The 12,200-nt window shown below is 42.1% G+C and overlaps 1 protein-coding gene across 2 annotated transcripts in view; it reads right to left on the bottom strand.

Annotated features, from left to right (window-relative positions):
* Positions 1 to 5,752, bottom strand: part of VIT (vitrin) — a 135,559-nt gene extending 129,807 nt beyond the window's left edge. For both annotated transcript variants that reach the window (XM_008069129.1, XM_008069130.1), the window contains exon 1: positions 5,459 to 5,752. The gene's annotated coding sequence lies outside the window, so the exon portion shown is untranslated. The remainder of the gene's footprint in view (positions 1 to 5,458) is intronic.
* Positions 5,753 to 12,200: the final 6,448 nt, after the last annotated feature.

Here is a 12,200-nt window from a genome sequence, read left to right as displayed (position 1 = left end):
AAAAAAAAAAAAAAAAATATATATATATATATATATATATATATTATGGTGGTGCATGCTTGTATTCTAGGTTTCTTGGGAGGCTGAGGCAGAAGGATTGCCTGAGCCCAGGAGATGAAGGTTGTGATGCATCATGATCGTGCCGCTGCACTCCAGCCTGGGCAACAGAGTGAGACTCAGACTCAAAAAAATAAAAATTAAAAATAAAAGAAAGACCTGAGAGAGAGCCCCTCTCTTCTACTGTGTGAGGACACAGGGTGAATTTGACCTACTATGAACCAGGAAATGGGCTCTCAGTCTTTAATCACCTTGACCTTGGACTTCTTGGCCTTCAGAACTTGAGAGATAAACATCTGCTGCATAAGCCACCTGGTCTGTGGAATTGTGTCATGAAGCCTGATCTAAGACACCTAGAAAGGGAACAATTCTGTACTTTTATTCTTTCCTTCTCTGTTCAAAGATTTGTAGAGACCTTTAGCCCATATTCAAGAAAATCTCCTAGATAGTAGCATAATTCCACAAATCAAATGGCCAAGGAGTGACATCAGCATTCTTTTGTTGTTGTTGTTGAGTCAGAGTCTCACTCTGTTGCCCAGGCTGGAGTGCAGGGGCACGCTCACGGCTACCACAGCCTTGACCTGCTGGGCTCAAGTGATCCTTCTGCCTCAGTCGCCCAAGTAGTTGGGACTACAGACATGTACCACCATGCCCGACGAATTTTTTTTTTTTTTAAATTATAGAGATGAGGTCTTGCCAAGTTTCCCAGGTTGATCTAGAACCCCTGGGCTCAAGCAGTCCTCTCCCAAAGTGCTGTGATTACACGCATGAGCCAAAACACCCAGTCAACATCTGCATTCTTAAAAATAACTGAAAAAAATAATCTAGTGAAAAAATATGAGTTAGAAATGGACCTAAATGTCTTTTTGAAATTATAAGAACAGTATAAAATACAAATACAAAAATATCCTCTTAGTAGAATTTAAACCACACGAGTGTTTCTTTGTTGCGAGAATCTGGCTTGCAGATTCGACCCAGGAGAGGAGTCAGCATCTGTCCCCTGTGTTCACCTTCCTCCCTTGGGATACAGGCGCTGGACCGCAGCCCTAGATCCCAGTCCGGTCACAGCCTCTGCGTGGGGAACCCGCCTTTTGCAGGTTGCCACATGACGTATGGCTCTTCTAGGTGACTCAACTCTGAGCACCGTCTGGTCCCGTTTTGTGGACTTCCTGGCAACTCCAAGCATTTCAGATAGAGTCTCCAAGGATTTCTTTAAGGTTTACAGTTTGTTGAAGCAGAAAAGTTTTCTGGCTGATTGAAAACAAATTCCAAGTCCAGTGCCCATGACTGTTTGTTTTGCGGATGAGGTAACCATAGGAAAATGCAATAAACAAAACTGAAATAGTATTATGAAAGTGGGACTCTGGGCAAGTCCTGTGCGTTTTAGCCTGACTTTCAGCCCTTCACCTTCTGGCCTGCAAATAGGACCTCGCCTAGATGATCCTGGATTCACTTACATTCATTCGTGAGGGTGTACATTTTGAGTTAAGAGGTTAGCAATTGGCACTATCAGCAAGTTATTTCTGATGCCTATTTTTCTGGTCTCTTGCTTGGTTTTTGAGTCATTTTATGTAGGAACAGAAGCCTCTCACCACCACTTGCATAACGACCGTTCACACCTGGAAAAACTAACTAGCAGGTTCCCTCTACACTTTCTCCTGCTGTGTGAGTTTGGGGGCGAGAAATGCCACTTTCTTCTATAAAACAGAGGGAGATACATCTTAAGGCAGGGAGAGGGAGACCTGTGGGGTTTCTCAAGTTCCAACTGTCACAGAGGCTGTCCACTTGCCATGACTTCTGAGTAACTGATCAGCCCCATCCTCTGGATGAAGAGATGGCAACTTGTTCTTAATGGCTATATTACTATCCCATAATGGACGCCTATTTGCTTATCGTATCCGAAGAATTCATTTTTTTTTTTTTTTGAGTCGGAGTCTCACTCTGTCATTCAGGTTGGAGTGCAGTGGCATGCTCATAGCTACCGCAGCCTCAACTTGCTGGACTCAGGCAATCCTTCCACCTCAGCCTTCCAAGTAGCTGGAACTACAGGCGCTCGTCACCACGTCCAGTTAATTTTTTGAATTATTGTAGAGATGAAGTCTTGCCAAGCTGCCCAGGCTGGTCTCGAAACCCTGGACTCAGGCGATCCTCTAGCCTCAGCCTCCCAAAGTGCTGGGATTACAGACTTGAGCCACCACGCCCAGTAGTTAATGTTTACAAGTTCAAATAAGAAGACAGATAATTTCACAGCTGATCTAACTCCTTTATTCTAGCCACATATAATAAAGAAAATATTCGCTAACATTTGGGTGCTGACGGGGTGCCAGGCACTGACTGAACCTCTTGCCACAACTCTGTGAGGTAGGCAGCAATAATAGACCTTTTTTACAGATGAGGAGACTGAGACCCAGAGACTTTAAGTCACTTGCCAATGCGAACACATTTAACAAGTGGCAAAGCTTCCTGCCTAACCACCCTCCCAGAACCCACAGCACAAGAAGGGCTATCTGGCCTTGGTTGGCCTCACACACAAGACTTTACAGGTAGATATTGGACATTCTCTCCACATGAGCTTATACAGTCATGGAAATACATCAGAGAACTGAGAAAAGTTTGTCATACAACTTGGACTACACTCTCACAGGTGCAATATGGAGAGAGATAGTCTCCTCTAATCATCTTATGAAGAGTACAATTATGCTAAGTTTCATTTTTTATATACGTTCAAGTCTTTAGTTAGGTAAACACAAATATTTAAAATATACCTTAAGTTCCATTACTATGTTTCATCTCCATTTTTAATACACAAAGAGACTAACAGTGATATTGGCCTGAGTGTATTTTGACATTGGAAAGGTCCCAGTGCATGGAACACTAGGATTGGGAGGGAAATTCAGAGACCATCTTGTTCAACTTCTTCATTTCACATGGGATGAAATAGAGATGCAGAGATGTTGAGTAACCTCTCCAAGGTCACACAGCAAATGCCCTTCTTCTGACAGGCCCGTGTGTTCTGTCCTGCACCCTCTGCCACTGATACTGGTTCACACTTCCAGAGAGAGCAAGGAAAAAAGAGTTGCACATGTGGGTACAGGAATGGGAACGTCCAGGAGGTCATGAAGCATATAAATGCTTTCCAAAGTCATCTTTTTTGGAATATGTGGGGGAAAACAATTACACTTCTGTAAAAGTTTTGACATTTCAAAACCTTCCAGAGCTGAGAATCACTGCTGAGCCTCATGGCCACCCTGAGAGGAAGGGTGTGCAGACATTGCCAGTTCTGTTTCTCTCTGTCTCTCTCTCTCTCCCTCTTCTTCCCTCCCTCCCTCCCTCTCTCCCTCTCTTCCTCCCTCCCTCCTTTTCTTCCTCCCTCTTTTCCTCCCTCCCTTCTTTCTTTCTTTCTTTCTTTCCCTCCCTCTCTCCCTTCTCCTTCCTTCCTTCCTTCCTTCTTTCCTTCTTTCCTTCCTTCCTTCCGAGTTGGGGTCTCACTGTGTCACCAGGCTGGAGTGCAGGGACATTATCAGCTCACCTAGCCTTGACCCCCTGGACTCAGATGATCCTTACGTCTCAGCCTCCCAAGCCACTGAAACTACAGGCGTACATTACCACGCCCAGAAATTTTTAAAATTTTTTCATAGAGACGAAGTCTCACTATGTTGCCCAGGCTGTTCTCGAACTCCTGACCTCAAGTGATCCTCCCTCCTTGGCCTCCCAAAATGCTGGGATTACAGGCATGAGTCCCCATGCCTGGTCTATTTCTGCTTTTCAAAGGGGTAAGGAAAAAACCAAGAAATGTTACACTCCTTTTCCTAGGTAATAACTAGGTAGTGGCAAACTGTTACTGTAATTTGGGACTCCTGGCTTGGCACAGGCATCGAAGCACACTGTGTTCTTGTATTCAGTGTGTCTTACAGGAATCCCAGCTGAGAGCAGCACTGGCATTTTTATTCTGATGATGCTATTCATAAACCATCCTCAAACCTGATGCATTTTCACTGAAAGAAACTATTCTTCACATGATCAGTAACTTGATGGAAAAGACAATTCAATCTAAACAATATTCATAAAGTGAACACTATTTCAGGAGAGATATTAAGCATCTCCAACATTCCTACGGTAGTTTCTTTTCAGTAGGGACGTGTAAGATATATTTAAATGACACTTCATCTGGGAAACCAGTATAAAAAAAATTACAGTTCCTGCAGTCTTATAATTCTTTGACTAAAGCTGTTTTACAAAAAAGGGTATTTTAATTCAATAAACAAAAACCAGGTTTATTCAGCTTCTCTACCAGGGGCACTAGCCACTGCTCTTAGCTAATACACAGGGTTAAAACACACAAACAGTGTTTGATCCTTGATCCTGCTTTGCCGAGAGGTGTTTCATCTTTCAAGAGACCAAGGGAAAAACAACCTCAGAACTTCGCCACCAAAACTTCCAAATTTATGACAACACGACGTAATGGCAAAATACTATTTTCTTAGCACACACATTTTTGAGCAACCACCACAGCCAAGAATGCCAGGTTTTATTTTTACACTCATCCCAAAGAAAATCTTTGATTCTGTTCTCGACTTGGGAATGCCAAAGATGCTGGGGTTTGCTCGGAGCAAACGGTCGTGTCTAATTATCCAGTCTCATCCCCTCTCTTTAACCTGGGCTTGAGGCATTTATTTCAAGTTTATACTTGTTTGACACAAATCGGCACTTAAAAGAGATTTCATACCCTGCCTTCCTGCGCAGAGCTGAGCTGCAATGGTAGACTGAACAATGCCAACCCCTTCCTGAGCCCATCATTCACAGAAGCATTCAGCCTAAGAAAATACTCCCCGTGTAAACAAGACACAGAATGGCACATCTAGCCACATTCCACCAAAAATGTCTGAATAGAGAGAAGCAGAGAACCACGCTAAGTCATTTCTGTTTAAGTTTGGCACCAGTGTGTCCATTTCTCATACTGCTAATCAGATATTGTTATAAGCAATTTGCTGTATATTATATATTTTTATGTTCCATATAGGAAGCAAAGTTTTAAAATAGGCAAGATCATAGACTTAAATTACTTTAAAATTCTATACAGATGTACTTTTCAACTTGTTTTTATCCATAATTAAACTGGTTTAGAGAAACAGGGAAAATCTTGCTACAACAATATATCACTGCAGTTGATTTATAATTGATAACATGTATATATGCTTATATACATATAATTAGTTGTTTAAAAGGATGCCAACTACCACCCACTCCCGTCCCAAATCTTTTGAAACTTGAAATTTGTACTGACTGATTAGTTGGTCAAAATATGCATTGTAGTTTCTTAGTGACAAATACATTTCAATGTCTTTATAATAACAAATGGAAAGCAGCTATAGGGCATAGTTCAGAAATTCATCAGACATACCTTGTTTGAAGAAAGCAATTTTTTTTTCAAAAACTTTCCACCACACAGAATGGATATCCTTTTTTTCTTGAGACGTTCAGCACCACAAATCCCATCCAAATTATTCTAGAGAAGAGACAAGGAGAGGTCCAAATACCTTTTTTCTTCTTCTCAGAGAGCTCATCAAACAGTCTCATCAACCTCTCAGCGCTTTGAAAAGCACGTTTTACACCACACACACACACACACACACACACACACACACACACACACACACACACACACTGCTTCTCACACTGCCTTTAGTGCTGAATTAGGCGGTCCTCTTTCAAATTTCCACTCCCACTTGCTTTTTTTGGGGTAAAGATCTCTAAATATTCTTTTGTAGCCTACAGCACACATTGTCAGTCAGCAAATTCAACAATTAGACATTCCAAAAAGCAGAGGAAGAGCACCTCAATTTAAAAAAGGGGAAAAAATATGTTTTAAAAACTATTTAAGCAGGGCAATGAAATGGCTTTCTTTCTTTTTCAAAAGCTCGTGAATATCTGGATTAAACTGCACAAAGAAAGAAAACTCTGCAAACACCACCAAGCTTATTCTGCCGAACTCTCACTTTTGAATTGAAAATACTTACTTTTCCTCCATATTAATGCTATTTCTTTGTTTTGTTTTGCTTCAGTCCTTTCTGCATTTTGGCAAGCCTTATGAAATGACTCAAGTATATGTGGCTAGTTAGTTACAGGACACAAGATAATAACAGTGAGAAGGCAAACCTGACTCATGTTTCAAAAAACTGCTGATGGGTCTCTCCCATCATGGGTGACATCGGTTCGTTTTAGTTATTTATATATTAGAGTCATCAATGACACCCAAGAGATTCAGGCCCAGAATATGCATTCGTGTATCGCAGCCGTTTAAAAATCAGACCTCCGAAAAGTACCTCTGGTGTTTTTTGCAGTTCCGACGTCCATCATTGTGGACATGCATCTTTTTTCTTTTTTTAAATTTTATTTTAAAGATGTAGGGTACAATTCAGGGTTAGGTATACAAATGGTCATTATACAGGTAAAGTTGGGGCCTCACTTTGGTCCCCACTTCACCTAGTTTGAGATCCTATACCCTTATTGATGAAGTGTGCCTCACCCCTCACCCCTGGCAGTATCCCACTACTGCCAATCCCTTTTATTATAGTATTATGATAATTGTTTAGAGTCTTCTTATGAGTGAGAACATGTGGTGCTCAGTTCTTTGTTTCTGTGATAGATCACCAAATACGATAGACTCTAAATCCATCCAAGTTGCTGCAAAGTTCGTAATTTTGTCCTTCTTCATGGCTGTGTAACATTCCAGCATGAATATATACCAAATTTTTTTTTTATCCAGTCCAGTTTTGATGGGCAGCACGGTTGGTTCCATGTTTTTGCTGTTGTGTACTGTGCTGCAATAAACATGTGTGTGCAGATATCTTTTTTGTAGAATGATTTGAATTCCTCTGGGTGCATTCCCAGAAGGGGGATTGCTGGGTTGTATGGGAGGTTCTAGAAGATCTAAAAATGAACATGCATCTTTTTTTTTTCTGGGCAGGGTAGAAGGTAGCAAGGAAACATTCCTCCAGCTGCTGGGGAGTGTACGTGCGCACAGCTGGGGTGGACCATCTGCCTCTGTTCCAGCAGCCTCTTGTCCTCCTCTGTTGGCCTTGGCATTGTTCTTTATTTAAGGTTATGGTTCGAATAATACTTAACCACTCACCCCTCCTGCTTCTTTTAGTTCTGAATTGAAGTTATTTCTCAACCCTGTTTTTCCCTCCACCAAAATCCTGAGTCTCGAATCTTTCCCCCTGAGGTGAGTAAGGATGGTGCTCGTCCATGGAGGGTCTCCTGTCCTACCATTTTGGGGTTAGAGTAGGTTCGAATGAAATGACAGCCCAAGCATAATTAATGATAATATTATTATTTGTACTATACTACCCATGCCAGCTGGTGTTTATCAAACACTTTTGCTGGGAATGGCGACCATTTACAATTAATCTCAATTCATATTTAGAAGCAATGTGAGGTGGCTGCACTCCAGCCTGAGCGACAGAGTGAGACTCCAACTAAAAAAAAAAAAAAAAAAGAATTGAGACTGGGAGAGATTAAGAAACTTTCTCAGGGTCACCTGCCAGTAGGGCAATATCTGGGATTCCAATCCAAGGCTGCCCGACTTCAAAGCAATGGTGCTACCTTAAGACTCAGAGTATCTTTTGTTTCACTAGTTTTATTTGTTTTCTTATGGTGAGTAAGGCAAAATGAAATGTAAGTGTATTGAAAAGCATATGAAGAGATGCTCAAAAAAAAATTCAATGATATTTGGGATGATGAAAAATTTTGGAAACAGTAGTGATGGCTGTATTATGAATGTAGTGAATGCTGCTGAATTGTACATTTAACAAGGTAAAAATAGGAAATATTATGCTATGTATTTTTACTATAATTTAAAATATAGTAAAAACAAAAACAAAAACGAAAGACTGGCATGGTGGCTCACGCCTATAATCCCAGCACTTTGGAAGACTGAGGCGAGAGGATTACCTGAGCCCAGGATTTAAGACCACCCTGGGCAACTTGGTGAGACCTCATCTCTACAATAAATCAAAAAAAATAGTTGGGCATGGTGGCACACACCTGTAGTTACAGCTACATGGAAGGCTGAGGCAGAAGGATCGCCTGAGCCCAGCAGGTTGAGGCTGTGGTGGCTGTAAGCTTGACACTGTACTCCTGCCTGGGCAACAGAGTGAGACTCCAACAACAACAACAACAAAAGACAATTCCTTTTGAAAAGCAATGAAATATTTGATTTTCATCATGTTGGCAAAAAGTATCAGACATATTGGACACAAATCATGGCAGACATATGGTGGCTTTGGTTGGCTGCTGGTGGTGTGAACAAGAATCCCGCGGAGAATTCCATGAGAATTCTGTCCCGGAGAATTTGTGATTTAAGCATGGGAGACGCACAGCCTGAAACACGATGCTGCAGCTAGAGACGAAGACCTGGAGGCCTTGTACTTGCTGTTCCCATCTTCTGTCGAATCCCTGTACTACTCTCACACTCACACTCTTAAAGTCTTTGCTCAAATGTCACTCCTGTGACAGCCCTTTCCCGGTCACCCTATCTAAAATGGTACCCCACTCCAAGGGTTTCTTCTTCCTCTTCCGTTTTTTCTCTATAATACTTTTACTGCCTTTCGTAATATTTACTAGTTGATTTTTATTTATTTTATTATGATTTTGTGGGGTATACTAGTTGATTTTTAAATGAAGCATCCCCTGTTAGAAAGTAGGCTTCAGGGGTCGGGTGTGGTGTCTCATACCTGTAATCTAAGCACTTTGGGAGGCTGAGGCAGGAGGATCACTTGAGGAGTTCCAGACCAGTCTGAGCAACATAGCAAGACCTTGTCTCTACAAAAAATAAAAAATTAGCCAGGCATGGTGACTCATGCCTGTAATACCAGCTCTTCAAGAGGCCTTGACAGGAGGATTGCTTGAGCCCAGGGGTTTGAGATCAGCCTGGGCAACATGGAGAGACTTCCATCTCTACAAAAAAATAAAAAAACTGACCAGATATAGTGGCATGTGCCTGTGGTCCCAGTTGCATGGGAGGCTGAAGGAGGAGGATCCCTTGAGCCCAGGAGTTCGAGACTGTGTGTGAGCTGTGATTACACCACTACATGTCAGCCTGGGCAACAGAGGGAAACCTCATTTCTAAAAAACCAAAATTTTAAAAATGATAGTAAAAGAAAATGGAATCTAGTGAGGCAGGGGTTTTTAGGTGTCTTGCTCTCTGATGCATTCCTAACCCTGGAAGCTAACACATAACAAGGCATAAAATAAGCATTAACTAAATGAATGATTGAAAATACATTAAAATGGTTGCCTGTGGGAAATGAGAATGGGAATGGAGACTTGGAATAAGAAGGAATAGAAAACATTGAAGCAAAAGTCCTGGGGCTTGCGTGGACCAGTGATGATGGTGTTGGAAGTGGGGTTGACCTTCCATCTGGGACGTGTGGCAGCAAAAATGACACCTAGGACATAATCAAATGGGTGGCCTTGGGGCATCTTTTATCTTTCAAAGTAAAACAGGATCACAACTTCCTAGCGAGAAGACTTGAGCTTGCTACTTGGCATACACTGAGCTAGATTTCAAGTCGAAAACAAAAATTGTGATGTTCAGTTTTTTTCCTGCTATTACTACTGGAGATTGTTTTGCTTGTAAATCACCTATGTTTGCTTGAATGCATCGGTTCTTTCTTAAATAACTGTTTTGTCACTACATAAACTTAGTATCCTACTCTTGTATTGTATCTAGTACAAAAACTCAAATCTCTTTTAGAACATTCTCTATTAAAAGTTTTTATTATTGTCATAAACATTGAACTTGATGGCTCTTTAAAATACTGCCTCATTTTTTTTTTCCACTCCAGAGACAGAATGCAGGAAAATCAATGTATTCTTCATATCACAAATCCACTCTTTTATGTGACTTTTAAAAATGCAGGATGGCAATTTAAGAGTCCAAGTAATGAGGCAGCCTTTTCACACACTCCTGATACTTTCCCTGTGTGCAGGTATAAAATACAAGAGTTACACCTTTCATAACCCACGCTCACTGAGATGTCTAAAGCTATATCATCTTTGATGCTGCATCAATTTTTCATAGAAATATGATCTCCCTCGAACTCTCCTACAGCAGTTCTGAGATTCTTCTCCCTGCACTTTGATAGATGTTTACCAAATTTGCCAACTAGCTAAATTACATCATTGCTTTCTGACAAAAGCAAGGAGTTTATTCCAAGAAAAACACCTCTCGAAAAAATGAAGGAGCCAGGCAGGAAGCATTGACAACTTGCAAGCAGGTAAAGTATGAATGGTCAGGAGAAATTTTGCTGAGCAATGTGAAAGAGCTTCCAAAATTAAAAGGAAGAGCTTCTTAAGACTGTATCAGAGGGGGAAAAATTAACTATTAGATGGGAGTCACTGATTATGAAGCAAAGGTAAACTTAGTGGAGACAAGGAGATGGTGAACCAGCAGAATTCCTCTTCTCTAGATTATTTTTTAAAAGGATATTAGAAAGATTACTACTCTCGGCCGGGCGCAGTGACTCAAGCCTGTCATCCCAGCATTTTGGGAGGCCGAGGTGAGAGGATTGCCTGAGCCCACGGGTTCGAGACCAGCCTGGGTGATATGGTGAGACCTCATCTCTACAATAAAATTTTAAAATGAGCCAGGCATGGTAGTGTGCACCTGTAGTTCCAGCTACTTGAAAGGCTGAGGTGGAAGGATCGCCAGAGCCCAGCAGGTTGACACTGGGGTGGCCATGAACATGCCACTACACTCCAGTCTGGGTGACAGAGTGAGATTCCAACTCAAAAAAAAAAGAAAGAAAGATGATTACTCCCAAATGTCTCCCTGAAACAAGTGAACTGGAACCATTATATCAAGCATTGGACAATACCCACCATATTCTAGCAAAAAAAATGAATGCAGATAAATCACTGTGATTATAACAGCATAAAAGAGATTAGAAGACCCAAAGGATGATACTGGGAACTGGAGGCTATCCTTTAGATCCTACATTATAGAAGGCTGCTGGTCTGGCAGATTAGAAAAATACAAAAGTGCCATATTCAAAGCAAAGGCTCAAAATGGCAGGCAGGAGATTACAGGCCTTATAGCTCCCTATTATGCCAAGCAAGCACACGGAGTCTACAATAAAAGACTGGTTCATGGAATACCAGTCAGCGAGGACTCTGCTGATCTAAGCTGTGTTGTGCTGTGCAACTCTGCTTTGCACTAGGGAAGGCACTGCTCTACATTTGGTGTCTGGGACAGCAGCTGTGCAGGAGAAGATCTTCTCATGGCAATGACAAAGTTGCAAGAGGGCCATAGGAAATATGTGAGGTTCCTTTTTTTTTTGAGTTGGTGTCTCACTCCATCACCCAAGCTGGGGTGCAGTGGCACGCTCCCGGCCACCGCAGCCTCGACCTGCTGGGCTCAGGCGATCCTTCTGCCTCAGCCTTCCAAGTAGCTGGAACTACAGGCACACGCTATCATGCCTGGCTAATTTTTGGTGTATTGTAGAGAAGAGGTCTCTCCAGGTTGCCCAAGCGGGTCTCGAACCCGCAGGCTCAGGCAATCCACTCGCCTCAGCCTCCCAAAGTGCTGGGATGACAGGCTGTGCCACCAAGCCCAGCCCAGTAGTTTGTTTGTTTTTTTAGATGTGGAGTCTCACTCTGTCACCCAGGTTGGAGTGCAGCGGCATCCTCACAGCAACCACAGACTTGGTCTGCTGGGCTCAGGTGATCCTTTCACCTCAGTCTTCCAAGTAACAGGAACCACAGGCACATGCCACCATGCCTGGCTAATTTTTTTAGTCATTGTAGAGATGAGGTCTTGCCAAGTTGGCCAGGCTGGTCTCGAACCCCTGGATTCAGGCAATCCTCTTGCTTGGGCCTCCCAAAGTGCTGGGATTACTCGTGTGAGATACCGTGCCTGGCTGAAAATATGTGAGGTTCTTTTTTTTTTCTTTTTTAATCAATATTTTTTAATATGATTTTGTGGGGTACAGTTAAGGGTTAGGTGTACAATTACGTTTCATTCAGGCACCCTGTTGATAGGAGGTGTTTCCCCATCCCCAGACAGATATTTGCGACTGTTGATCCCATCCCCCTCCCCCCCATAGTTTCTCAGTACCGTCAGTCATTTTCTTATAGTATTA

This window comes from Carlito syrichta, unplaced genomic scaffold (assembly GCF_000164805.1).
Source record: "Carlito syrichta isolate Samal-C Ts95f unplaced genomic scaffold, Tarsius_syrichta-2.0.1 Scaffold311830, whole genome shotgun sequence".
Taxonomy (NCBI): domain Eukaryota; kingdom Metazoa; phylum Chordata; class Mammalia; order Primates; family Tarsiidae; genus Carlito; species Carlito syrichta.
The sequence above is the reverse complement of the archived record's forward strand: the minus strand, read 5'-3'. Positions and strand labels throughout refer to the sequence as shown.